The sequence below is a fragment of the Heterodontus francisci genome, chromosome 37 (assembly GCF_036365525.1).
Source record: "Heterodontus francisci isolate sHetFra1 chromosome 37, sHetFra1.hap1, whole genome shotgun sequence".
NCBI lineage: Eukaryota > Metazoa > Chordata > Chondrichthyes > Heterodontiformes > Heterodontidae > Heterodontus > Heterodontus francisci.
Window position 1 is genome coordinate 35,377,879 of NC_090407.1, and position 15,655 is coordinate 35,393,533.

Consider the following 15,655-nt stretch of genomic DNA (forward strand, 5'->3'; position numbering starts at 1 on the left):
AACACTCTTCACACTGTCCGGTAACACTCTTCACACTGTTCGGTAACACTCTTCACACTGTTCGGTAACACTCTTCACAGTGTCCGATAACACTCTTCACACTGTTCGGTAACACTCTTCACAGTGTCCGATAACACTCTTCACAGTGTCCGATAACACTCTTCACACTGTTGGGTAACACTCTTCACAGTGTCCGGTAACACTCTTCACACTGTCTGATAACAGTCATCACACTGTACGGCAACACTCTTCACACTGTTCGGTAACACTCTTCACACTGTTCGGTAACACTCGTCACACTGTTCGGTAACACTCTTCACACTGTTCGGTAACACTCTTCACACTGTTCGGTAACACTCTTCACAGTGTCCGATAACACCCTTCACAATGTTCGGTAACACTCTTCGCACTGTCCGATAACACTCTTCGCACTGTCCGGTAACACTCTTCACACTGTCCGGTAACACTCTTCACACTGTTGGCTAACACTCTTCACAATGTCCGGTAACACTCTTCGCACTGTCCTGTAACACTTTTCACACTGTTCGGTAACACTCGTCACAGTGTCCGATGACACTCTTCACACTGTCCGATAACACTCTTCACACTGTCCAATAACACTCTTCACACTGTCCGATAACACTCTTCACACTGTTCGGTAAAAATCTTCACAATGTTCGGTAACAATCTTCACATTGTCCGATCACACTCTTCACAGTGTCCGATAACACTCTTCACACTGTTCGGTAACACTCTTCACAGTGTCCGATAACACTCTTCACAGTGTCCGATAACACTCTTGACACTGTTGGGTAACACTCATCACAGTGTCCGGTAACACTCTTCACACTGTTCGGTAACACTCTTCACACTGTCCGATAGCAGTCATCACACTGTACGGCAACACTCTTCACACTGTCCGATAACACTCTTCACACTGTCCGATAACACTCTTCACACTGTTCGGTAACACTCTTCACACTGTTTAGTAACACTCTTCACACTGTCCGATAACACTCTTCACACTGTTCGGTAAAAATCTTCACAATGTTCGGTAACAATCTTCACATTGTCCGATCACACTCTTCACAGTGTCCGATAACACTCTTCACACTGTTCGGTAACACTCTTCACAGTGTCCGATAACGCTCTTCACAGTGTCCGATAACGCTCTTCACAGTGTCCGATAACACTCTTGACACTGTTGGGTAACACTCTTCACAGTGTCCGGTAACACTCTTCACACTGTTCGGTAACACTCTACACACTGTCCGATAACACTCTTCACACTGTCCGATAACACTCTTCACACTGTTCGGTAACACTCTTCACACTGTTTAGTAACACTCTTCACAGTGTCCGATAACACTCTTCACACTGTTCGGTAACACTCTTCACAGTGTCCGATAACACTCTTCACAGTGTCCGAGAACACTCTTCACACTGTCCGGTAACACTCTTCACAGTGTCTGATAACACTCTTCACACTGTTCGGTAAGAATCTTCACACTGTCCGATAACACTCTTCACTCTGTCCGATAACACTCTTCACACTGTCCGGTAACACTCTTCACACTTTTCGGTAACACTCTTCACACTGTTCGGTAACACTCTTCACAGTGTCCGATAACACTCTTCACACTGTTCGGTAACACTCTTCACAGTGTCCGATAACACTCTTCACAGTGTCCGATAACACTCTTCACACTGTTGGGTAACACTCTTCACAGTGTCCGGTAACACTCTTCACACTGTCCGATAACGGTCATCACACTGTACGGCAACACTCTTCACATTGTCCGATAACACTCTTCACACTGTCCGATAACACTCTTCACAGTGTCCGATAACACTCTTCACACTGTTGGGTAACACTCCTCACACTGTCCGATAACACTCTTCACACTGTTCGGGAACAATCTTCACACTGTTCGATAACACTCTTCACACTGTCCGATAACACACTTCACACTGTCCGGTAACACTCTTCACACTGTCTGGTAACACTCTTCACAGTGTCCGATAACACTCTTCACACTGTTCGGGAACAATCTTCACACTGTCCGATAACACTCTTCACAGTGTCCGGTAACACTCTTCACACTGTTCGGTAAGAATCTTCACACTGTCCGATAACACTCTTCACACTGTTCGGTAACAATCTTCACACTGTTCGGTAACACTCTTCACAGTGTCCGATAACACTCTTCACACTGTTCGGTAACACTCTTCACACTGTCCGATAACAGTCTTCACACTGTTCGGCAACACTCTTCACACTGTCCGATAACACTCTTCACATTGTTCGGTAACACTCTTCACACTGTTCGGTAACACTCCTCACACTGTCCGATAACACACTTCACTCTGTCCAGTAACACTCTTCACAGTGTCCGGTAACACTCTTCACACTGTCCGATAACAGTCATCACACTGTACGGCAACACTCTTCACACTGTCCGATAACACTCTTCACACTGTCGGATAACACTCGTCACAGTGTCCGATAACACTCTTCACACTGTTGGGTAACACTCCTCACACTGTCCGATAACACTCTTCACACTGTTCGGGAACAATCTTCACACTGTTCGATAACACTCTTCACACTGTCCGATAACACTCTTCACACTGTTCGGTAACACTCTTCACACTGTTCGGGAACAATCTTCACACTGTCCGATAACACTCTTCACACTGTCCGGTAACACTCTTCACACTGTCCTGTAACACTCTTCACAGTGTCCGATAACACTCTTCACACTGTTCTGGAACAATCTTCATACTGTCCGATAACACTCTTCACACTGTCCGGTAACATTCTTCACACTGTTCGTTAACACTCTTCACAGTGTCCGATAACTCTCTTCACAGTGTCCGATAACACTCTTCACAGTGTCCGATAACACTCTTCACACTGTCCGATCACACTCTTCACAGTGTCCGGTAACACTCTTCACAGTGTCCGATAACACTCTTCACACTGTTCGGTAAGAATCTTCACACTGTCCGATAACACTCTTCACACTGTTCGGTAACACTCTTCACACTGTCCGATTACACTCTTCACACTGTTCGGTAACACTCTTCACACTGTCAGATAACACTCTTCACACTGTTCGGTAACACTCTTCACAATGTTCGGTAACACTCTTCGCACTGTCCGATAACACTCTTCGCACTGTCCGATAACACTCTTCACAATGTTCGGTAACACTCTTCACAGTGTCCGATAACACTCTTCACTGTGTCCGATAACAATCTTCACACTGTCCGATAACACTATTCACACTGTTCGGTAACACGCTTCACAGTGTCCGATAACACTCTTCACAGTGTTCGGGAATACGCTTCACAGTGTTCGATAACACTCTTCACACTGTTCGGTAACACTCTTCACACTGTCCGATTACACTCTTCACACTGTTCGGTAACACTCTTCACACTGTCAGATAACACTCTTCATACTGTTCGGTAACACTCTTCACAATGTTCGGTAACACTCTTCACAGTGTCCAATAACACTCTTCACACTGTTCGGTAACACTCTTCACAGTGTCCGATAACACTCTTCACACTGTTCGGTAACACTCTTCACAATGTTCGGTAACACTCTTCACAGTGTCCAATAACACTCTTCACACTGTTCGGTAACACTCTTCACAGTGTCCGATAACACTCTTCACACTGTTCGGTAACACTCTTCACACTGTCCGATAACATTCTTCACACTGTTCAGTAACACTCTCACACTGTAAGATAACACTCTTCATACTGTTCGGTAACAATCTTCACACTGTCCGATAACACTCTTCACACTGTTCGGTAACACGCTTCACAGTGTCCGATAACACTCTTCACAGTGTCCGATAACAACCTTCACACTGTTCGGTAACACTCTTCACAGTGTCCGATAACACTCTTCACAATGTTCGGTAACACTCTTCACAGTGTCCGATAACAATCTTCACACTGTCCGATAACACTCTTCACACTGTTCGGTAACACGCTTCACAGTGTCCGATAACACTCTTCACACTTTTTGGTAACACGCTTCACAGTGTCCGATAACACTCTTCACACTGTTCGGTAACACTCTTCACACTGTCCGATAACACTCTTCACACTGTTCGGTAACACTGTTCACACTGTCAGATAACACTCTTCATACTGTTCGGTAACAATCTTCACAATGTCCGATAACACTCTTCACACTGTTCGGTAACACTCTTCACAATGTTCGGTAACACTCTTCGCACTGTCCGATAACACTCTTCACACTGTTCGGTAACACTCTTCACACTGTCCGATTACACTCTTCACACTGTTCGGTAACACTCTTCACACTGTCAGATAACACTCTTCACACTGTTCGGTAACACTCTTCACAATGTTCGGTAACACTCTTCGCACTGTCCGATAACACTCTTCGCACTGTCCGATAACACTCTTCACAATGTTCGGTAACACTCTTCACAGTGTCCGATAACACTCTTCACAGTGTCCGATAACAATCTTCACACTGTCCGATAACAATCTTCACACTGTCCGATAACACTCTTCTCACTGTTCGGTAACACGCTTCACAGTGTCCGATAACACTCTTCACAGTGTTCGGGAATACGCTTCACAGTGTCCGATAACACTCTTCACGCTGTTCGGTAACACTCTTCACACTGTTCGGTAACACTCTTCACACTGTCAGATAACACTCTTCATACTGTTCGGTAACAATCTTCACAACTGTCCGATAACACTCTTCACACTGTTCGGTAACACTCTTCACAATGTTCGGTAACACTCTTCGCACTGTCCGATAACACTCTTCGCACTGTCCGGTAACACTCTTCACACTGTCCGGTAACACTCTTCACACTGTTGGCTAAGACTCTTCACAATGTCCGGTAACACTCTTCGCACTGTCCGGTAACACTCTTCACACTGTTCGGTAACACGCTTCACAGTGTCCGATAACACTCTTCACACTGTTCGGTAACACTCTTCACACTGTCCGATAACATTCTTCACACTGTTCAGTAACACTCTCACACTGTAAGATAACACTCTTCATACTGTTCGGTAACAATCTTCACAATGTCCGATAACACTCTTCACACTGTTCGGTAACACTCTTCACAATGTTCGGTAACACTCTTCGCACTGTCCGATAACACTCTTCGCACTGTCCGATAACACTCTTCACAATGTTCGGTAAGACTCTTCACAGTGTCCGATAACACTCTTCACAGTGTCCGATAACAATATTCACACTGTCCGATAACACTCTTCACACTGTCCAGTAACACTCTTCACACCGTCCGGTAACACTCGTCACACCGTCCGGTAACAATCTTCACACTGTCCGAAAACACTCTTCACACTGTTCGGTAACACTCTTCACACTGTTCGGTAACACTCGTCACACTGTTCGGTAACACTCTTCACACTGTTCGGTAACACTCTTCACACTGTTCGGTAACACTCGTCACAGTGTCCGATGACAATCTTCACAATGTTCGGTAACACTCTTCACACTGTCCGGTAACACTCTTCACACCGTCCGGTAACAATCTTCACACTGTCCGAAAACACTCTTCACACTGTTCGGTAACACTCTTCACACTGTTCGGTAACACTCGTCACACTGTTCGGTAACACTCTTCACACTGTTCGGTAACACTCTTCACAGTGTCCGATAACACCCTTCACAATGTTCGGTAACACTCTTCGCACTGTCCGATAACACTCTTCGCACTGTCCGGTAACACTCTTCGCACTGTCCGGTAACACTCTTCACACTGTTGGCTAACACTCTTCACAAGGTCCGGTAACACTCTTCGCACTGTCCGGTAACACTTTTCACACTGTTCGGTAACACTCGTCACAGTGTCCGATGACACTCTTCACACTGTCCGGTAACACTCTTCACACCGTCCGGTAACACTCTTCACACCGTCCGGTAACAATCTTCACACTGTCTGGTAACACTCTTCACAATGTTCGGTAACACTCTTCACACTATTCGGTAACACTCGTCACAGTGTCCGATAACACTCTTCACAATGTTCGGTAACACTTTTCACACAGTTCGGTAACACTCGTCACAGTGTCCGATGACACTCTTCACAATGTTCGGTAACACTCTTCACACTGTCCGGTAACACTCTTCACACTGTCCGGTAACATTCTTCACACTGTCCGAAAACACTCTTCACACTGTTCGGTAACACTCTTCACACTGTTCGGTAACACTCGTCACAGTGTCCGATAACACTCTTCACAATGTTCAGTAACAATCTTCACACTGTCCGATTACACTCTTCACACTGTTCGGTAACACTCTTCACACTGTTCGGTAACACTCTTCAAACTGTTCGGTAACACTCTTCACAGTGTCCGATAACACCCATCACAATGTTCGGTAACACTCTTCACACTGTCCGGTAACACTCTTCACACCGTCCGGTAACAATCTTCACACTGTCCGATAACACTCTTCACACTGTTCGGTAACACTCTTCACAATGTCCGCTAACAATCTTCACAATGTCTGGAACACTCTTCACACTGTTCGCTAACACTCTTCACACTATCCGATAACACTCTTCACACTGTCCGATAACACTCTTCACACTGTCCGATAACACTCTTCACAATGTTCGGTAACACTCTTCACAATGTTCGGCAACACTCTTCACAGTGTCCGATAACACTCTTCCCACTGTTCGGTAACACTCTTCACTCTGTCCGATAACTCTCTTCACACTGTCCGGTAACTCTCTTCACCCTGTCCGATAACATTCTTCACACTGTTCAGTAACACTCTCACACTGTAAGATAACACTCTTCATACTGTTCGGTAACAATCTTCACACTGTCCGATAACACTCTTCACACTGTTCGGTAACACGCTTCACAGTGTCCGATAACACTCTTCACAGTGTCCGATAACAATCTTCACACTGTTCGGTAACACTCTTCACAGTGTCCGATAACACTCTTCACAATGTTCGGTAACACTCTTCACAGTGTCCGATAACACTCTTCACAGTGTCCGATAACAATCTTCACACTGTCCGATAACACTCTTCACACTGTTCGGTAACACGCTTCACAGTGTCCGATAACACTCTTCACACTTTTCGGTAACACGCTTCACAGTGTCCGATAACACTCTTCACACTGTTCGGTAACACTCTTCACACTGTCCGATTACACTCTTCACACTGTTCGGTAACACTCTTCACACTGTCAGATAACACTCTTCATACTGTTCGGTAACAATCTTCACAATGTCCGATAACACTCTTCACACTGTTCGGTAACACTCTTCACAATGTTCGGTAACACTCTTCGCACTGTCCGATAACACTCTTCGCATTGTCCGATAACACTCTTCACAATGTTCGGTAACACTCTTCACAGTGTCCGATAACACTCTTCACAGTGTCCGATAACAATCTTCACACTGTCCGATAATACTCTTCACACTGTTCGGTAACACTCGTCACAGTGTCCGATGACACTCTTCACACTGTCCGGTAACACTCTTCACACCGTCCGGTAACACTCTTCACACCGTCCGGTAACAATCTTCACACTGTCCGGTAACACTCTTCACACTGTTCGGTAACATTCTTCACACAGTTCGGTAACACTCGTCACAGTGTCCGATGACAATCTTCACAATGTTCGGTAACACTCTTCACACTGTCCGGTAACACTCTTCACACCGTCCGGTAACAATCTTCACACTGTCCGAAAACACTCTTCACACTGTTCGGTAACACTCTTCACACTGTTCGGTAACACTCGTCACACTGTTCGGTAACACTCGTCACACTGTTCGGTAACACTCTTCACACTGTTCGGTAACACTCTTCACACTGTTCGGTAACACTCTTCACAGTGTCCGATAACACCCTTCACAATGTTCGGTAACACTCTTCGCACTGTCCGATAACACTCTTCGCACTGTCCGGTAACACTCTTCACACTGTCCGGTAACACTCTTCACACTGTTGGCTAACACTCTTCACAATGTCCGGTAACACTCTTCGCACTGTCCGGTAACACTTTTCACACTGTTCGGTAACACTCGTCACAGTGTCCGATGACACTCTTCACACTGTCCGATGACACTCTTCACACTGTCCGATAACACTCTTCACACTGTCCGATAACACTCTTCACACTGTTCGGTAAAAATCTTCACAATGTTCGGTAACAATCTTCACATTGTCCGATCACACTCTTCACAGTGTCCGATAACACTCTTCACACTGTTCGGTAACACTCTTCACAGTGTCCGATAACACTCTTCACAGTGTCCGATAACACTCTTGACACTGTTGGGTAACACTCTTCACAGTGTCCGGTAACACTCTTCACACTGTTCGGTAACACTCTTCACACTGTCCGATAGCAGTCATCACACTGTACGGCAACACTCTTCACACTGTCCGATAACACTCTTCACACTGTCCGATAACACTCTTCACACTGTCCGATAACACTCTTCACACTGTTCGGTAACACTCTTCACACTGTTTAGTAACACTCTTCACACTGTCCGATAACACTTTTCACACTGTTCGGTAAAAATCTTCACAATGTTCGGTAACAATTTTCACATTGTCCGATCACACTCTTCACAGTGTCCGATAACACTCTTCACACTGTTCGGTAACACTCTTCACAGTGTCCGATAACACTCTTCACAGTGTCCGATAACACTCTTGACACAGTTGGGTAACACTCTTCACAGTGTCCGGTAACACTCTTCACACTGTTCGGTAACACTCTTCACACTGTCCGATAGCAGTCATCACACTGTACGGCAACACTCTTCACACTGTCCGATAACACTCTTCACACTGTCCGATAACACTCTTCACACTGTCCGATAACACTCTTCACACTGTTTAGTAACACTCTTCACAGTGTCCGATAACACTCTTCACACTGTTCGGTAACACTCTTCACAGTGTCCGATAACACTCTTCACAGTGTCCGATAACACTCTTCACAGTGTCCGATAACACTCTTCACAGTGTCCGATAACACTCTTCACAGTGTCTGATAACACTCTTCACACTGTTCGGTAAGAATCTTCACACTGTCCGATAACACTCTTCACTCTGTCCGATAACACTCTTCACACTGTTCGGTAACACTCTTCACACTGTTCGGTAACACTCTTCACAGTGTCCGATAACACTCTTCACACTGTTCGGTAACACTCTTCACAGTGTCCGATAACACTCTTCACAGTGTCCGATAACACTCTTCACACTGTTGGGTAACACTCTTCACAGTGTCCGGTAACACTCTTCACACTGTCTGATAACAGTCATCACACTGTACGGCAACACTCTTCACACTGTTCGGTAACACTCTTCACACTGTTCGGTAACACTCGTCACACTGTTCGGTAACACTCTTCACACTGTTCGGTAACTCTCTTCACACTGTTCGGTAACACTCTTCACAGTGTCCGATAACACCCTTCACAATGTTCGGTAACACTCTTCGCACTGTCCGATAACACTCTTCGCACTGTCCGGTAACACTCTTCACACTGTCCGGTAACACTCTTCACACTGTTGGCTAACACTCTTCACAATGTCCGGTAACACTCTTCGCACTGTCCGGTAACACTTTTCACACTGTTCGGTAACACTCGTCACAGTGTCCGATGACACTCTTCACACTGTCCGATAACACTCTTCACACTGTCCAATAACACTCTTCACACTGTCCGATAACACTCTTCACACTGTTCGGCAAAAATCTTCACAATGTTCGGTAACAATCTTCACATTGTCCGATCACACTCTTCACAGTGTCCGATAACACTCTTCACACTGTTCGGTAACACTCTTCACAGTGTCCGATAACACTCTTCACAGTGTCCGATAACACTCTTGACACTGTTGGGTAACACTCATCACAGTGTCCGGTAACACTCTTCACACTGTTCGGTAACACTCTTCACACTGTCCGATAGCAGTCATCACACTGTACGGCAACACTCTTCACACTGTCCGATAACACTCTTCACACTGTTCGGTAACACTCTTCACACTGTTCGGTAACACTCTTCACACTGTTTAGTAACACTCTTCACACTGTCCGATAACACTCTTCACACTGTCCGATAACACTCTTCACACTGTTCGGTAAAAATCTTCACAATGTTCGGTAACAATCTTCACATTGTCCGATCACACTCTTCACAGTGTCCGATAACACTCTTCACACTGTTCGGTAACACTCTTCACAGTGTCCGATAACGCTCTTCACAGTGTCCGATAACACTCTTGACACTGTTGGGTAACACTCTTCACAGTGTCCGGTAACACTCTTCACACTGTTCGGTAACACTCTACACACTGTCCGATAGCAGTCATCACACTGTACGGCAACACTCTTCACACTGTCCGATAACACTCTTCACACTGTCCGATAACACTCTTCACACTGTCCGATAACACTCTTCACACTGTTCGGTAACACTCTTCACACTGTTTAGTAACACTCTTCACACTGTCCGATAACACTCTTCACACTGTTCGGTAAAAATCTTCACAATGTTCGGTAACAATCTTCACATTGTCCGATCACACTCTTCACAGTGTCCGATAACACTCTTCACACTGTTCGGTAACACTCTTCACAGTGTCCGATAACACTCTTCACAGTGTCCGATAACACTCTTCACACTGTTGGGTAACACTCTTCACACTGTCCGATAGCAGTCATCACACTGTACGGCAACACTCTTCACACTGTCCGATAACACTCTTCACACTGTCCGATAACACTCTTCACACTGTCCGATAACACTCTTCACACTGTTTAGTAACACTCTTCACAGTGTCCGATAACACTCTTCACACTGTTCGGTAACACTCTTCACAGTGTCCGATAACACTCTTCACAGTGTCCGATAACACTCTTCACAGTGTCCGATAACACTCTTCACAGTGTCCGATAACACTCTTCACAGTGTCTGATAACACTCTTCACACTGTTCGGTAAGAATCTTCACACTGTCCGATAACACTCTTCACTCTGTCCGATAACACTCTTCACACTGTCCGGTAACACTCTTCACACTGTTCGGTAACACTCTTCACACTGTTCGGTAACACTCTTCACAGTGTCCGATAACACTCTTCACACTGTTCGGTAACACTCTTCACAGTGTCCGATAACACTCTTCACAGTGTCCGATAACACTCTTCACACTGTTGGGTAACACTCTTCACAGTGTCCGGTAACACTCTTCACACTGTCTGATAACAGTCATCACACTGTACGGCAACACTCTTCACACTGTTCGGTAACACTCTTCACACTGTTCGGTAACACTCGTCACACTGTTCGGTAACACTCTTCACACTGTTCGGTAACACTCTTCACACTGTTCGGTAACACTCTTCACAGTGTCCGATAACACCCTTCACAATGTTCGGTAACACTCTTCGCACTGTCCGATAACACTCTTCGCACTGTCCGGTAACACTCTTCACACTGTCCGGTAACACTCTTCACACTGTTGGCTAACACTCTTCACAATGTCCGGTAACACTCTTCGCACTGTCCTGTAACACTTTTCACACTGTTCGGTGACACTCGTCACAGTGTCCGATGACACTCTTCACACTGTCCGATAACACTCTTCACACTGTCCAATAACACTCTTCACACTGTCCGATAACACTCTTCACACTGTTCGGTAAAAATCTTCACAATGTTCGGTAACAATCTTCACATTGTCCGATCACACTCTTCACAGTGTCCGATAACACTCTTCACACTGTTCGGTAACACTCTTCACAGTGTCCGATAACACTCTTCACAGTGTCCGATAACACTCTTGACACTGTTGGGTAACACTCATCACAGTGTCCGGTAACACTCTTCACACTGTTCGGTAACACTCTTCACACTGTCCGATAGCAGTCATCACACTGTACGGCAACACTCTTCACACTGTCCGATAACACTCTTCACACTGTCCGATAACACTCTTCACACTGTTCGGTAACACTCTTCACACTGTTTAGTAACACTCTTCACACTGTCCGATAACACTCTTCACACTGTTCGGTAAAAATCTTCACAATGTTCGGTAACAATCTTCACATTGTCCGATCACACTCTTCACAGTGTCCGATAACACTCTTCACACTGTTCGGTAACACTCTTCACAGTGTCCGATAACGCTCTTCACAGTGTCCGATAACGCTCTTCACAGTGTCCGATAACACTCTTGACACTGTTGGGTAACACTCTTCACAGTGTCCGGTAACACTCTTCACACTGTTCGGTAACACTCTACACACTGTCCGATAACACTCTTCACACTGTCCGATAACACTCTTCACACTGTTCGGTAACACTCTTCACACTGTTTAGTAACACTCTTCACAGTGTCCGATAACACTCTTCACACTGTTCGGTAACACTCTTCACAGTGTCCGATAACACTCTTCACAGTGTCCGAGAACACTCTTCACAGTGTCCGATAACACTCTTCACACTGTCCGGTAACACTCTTCACACTGTCCGGTAACACTCTTCACACTGTTGGCTAACACTCTTCACAATGTCCGGTAACACTCTTCGCACTGTCCGGTAACACTTTTCACACTGTTCGGTAACACTCGTCACAGTGTCCGATGACACTCTTCACACTGTCCGATAACACTCTTCACACTGTCCAATAACACTCTTCACACTGTCCGATAACACTCTTCACACTGTTCGGCAAAAATCTTCACAATGTTCGGTAACAATCTTCACATTGTCCGATCACACTCTTCACAGTGTCCGATAACACTCTTCACACTGTTCGGTAACACTCTTCACAGTGTCCGATAACACTCTTCACAGTGTCCGATAACACTCTTGACACTGTTGGGTAACACTCATCACAGTGTCCGGTAACACTCTTCACACTGTTCGGTAACACTCTTCACACTGTCCGATAGCAGTCATCACACTGTACGGCAACACTCTTCACACTGTCCGATAACACTCTTCACACTGTCCGATAACACTCTTCACACTGTTCGGTAACACTCTTCACACTGTTCGGTAACACTCTTCACACTGTTTAGTAACACTCTTCACACTGTCCGATAACACTCTTCACACTGTCCGATAACACTCTTCACACTGTTCGGTAAAAATCTTCACAATGTTCGGTAACAATCTTCACATTGTCCGATCACACTCTTCACAGTGTCCGATAACACTCTTCACACTGTTCGGTAACACTCTTCACAGTGTCCGATAACGCTCTTCACAGTGTCCGATAACACTCTTGACACTGTTGGGTAACACTCTTCACAGTGTCCGGTAACACTCTTCACACTGTTCGGTAACACTCTACACACTGTCCGATAGCAGTCATCACACTGTACGGCAACACTCTTCACACTGTCCGATAACACTCTTCACACAGTCCGATAACACTCTTCACACTGTCCGATAACACTCTTCACACTGTTCGGTAACACTCTTCACACTGTTTAGTAACACTCTTCACACTGTCCGATAACACTCTTCACACTGTTCGGTAAAAATCTTCACAATGTTCGGTAACAATCTTCACATTGTCCGATCACACTCTTCACAGTGTCCGATAACACTCTTCACACTGTTCGGTAACACTCTTCACAGTGTCCGATAACACTCTTCACAGTGTCCGATAACACTCTTGACACTGTTGGGTAACACTCTTCACACTGTCCGATAGCAGTCATCACACTGTACGGCAACACTCTTCACACTGTCCGATAACACTCTTCACACTGTCCGATAACACTCTTCACACTGTCCGATAACACTCTTCACACTGTTTAGTAACACTCTTCACAGTGTCCGATAACACTCTTCACACTGTTCGGTAACACTCTTCACAGTGTCCGATAACACTCTTCACAGTGTCCGATAACACTCTTCACAGTGTCCGATAACACTCTTCACAGTGTCTGATAACACTCTTCACACTGTTCGGTAAGAATCTTCACACTGTCCGATAACACTCTTCACTCTGTCCGATAACACTCTTCACACTGTCCGGTAACACTCTTCACACTGTTCGGTAACACTCTTCACACTGTTCGGTAACACTCTTCACAGTGTCCGATAACACTCTTCACACTGTTCGGTAACACTCTTCACAGTGTCCGATAACACTCTTCACAGTGTCCGATAACACTCTTCACACTGTTGGGTAACACTCTTCACAGTGTCCGGTAACACTCTTCACACTGTCTGATAACAGTCATCACACTGTACGGCAACACTCTTCACACTGTTCGGTAACACTCTTCACACTGTTCGGTAACACTCGTCACACTGTTCGGTAACACTCTTCACACTGTTCGGTAACACTCTTCACACTGTTCGGTAACACTCTTCACAGTGTCCGATAACACCCTTCACAATGTTCGGTAACACTCTTCGCACTGTCCGATAACACTCTTCGCACTGTCCGGTAACACTCTTCACACTGTCCGGTAACACTCTTCACACTGTTGGCTAACACTCTTCACAATGTCCGGTAACACTCTTCGCACTGTCCTGTAACACTTTTCACACTGTTCGGTAACACTCGTCACAGTGTCCGATGACACTCTTCACACTGTCCGATAACACTCTTCACACTGTCCAATAACACTCTTCACACTGTCCGATAACACTCTTCACACTGTTCGGTAAAAATCTTCACAATGTTCGGTAACAATCTTCACATTGTCCGATCACACTCTTCACAGTGTCCGATAACACTCTTCACACTGTTCGGTAACACTCTTCACAGTGTCCGATAACACTCTTCACAGTGTCCGATAACACTCTTGACACTGTTGGGTAACACTCATCACAGTGTCCGGTAACACTCTTCACACTGTTCGGTAACACTCTTCACACTGTCCGATAGCAGTCATCACACTGTACGGCAACACTCTTCACACTGTCCGATAACACTCTTCACACTGTCCGATAACACTCTTCACACTGTTCGGTAACACTCTTCACACTGTTTAGTAACACTCTTCACACTGTCCGATAACACTCTTCACACTGTTCGGTAAAAATCTTCACAATGTTCGGTAACAATCTTCACATTGTCCGATCACACTCTTCACAGTGTCCGATAACACTCTTCACACTGTTCGGTAACACTCTTCACAGTGTCCGATAACGCTCTTCACAGTGTCCGATAACGCTCTTCACAGTGTCCGATAACACTCTTGACACTGTTGGGTAACACTCTTCACAGTGTCCGGTAACACTCTTCACACTGTTCGGTAACACTCTACACACTGTCCGATAACACTCTTCACACTGTCCGATAACACTCTTCACACTGTTCGGTAACACTCTTCACACTGTTTAGTAACACTCTTCACAGTGTCCGATAACACTCTTCACACTGTTCGGTAACACTCTTCACAGTGTCCGATAACACTCTTCACAGTGTCCGAGAACACTCTTCACACTGTCCGGTAACACTCTTCACAGTGTCTGATAACACTCTTCACACTGTTCGGTAAGAATCTTCACACTGTCCGATAACACTCTTCACTCTGTCCGATAACACTCTTCACACTGTCCGGTAACACTCTTCACACTT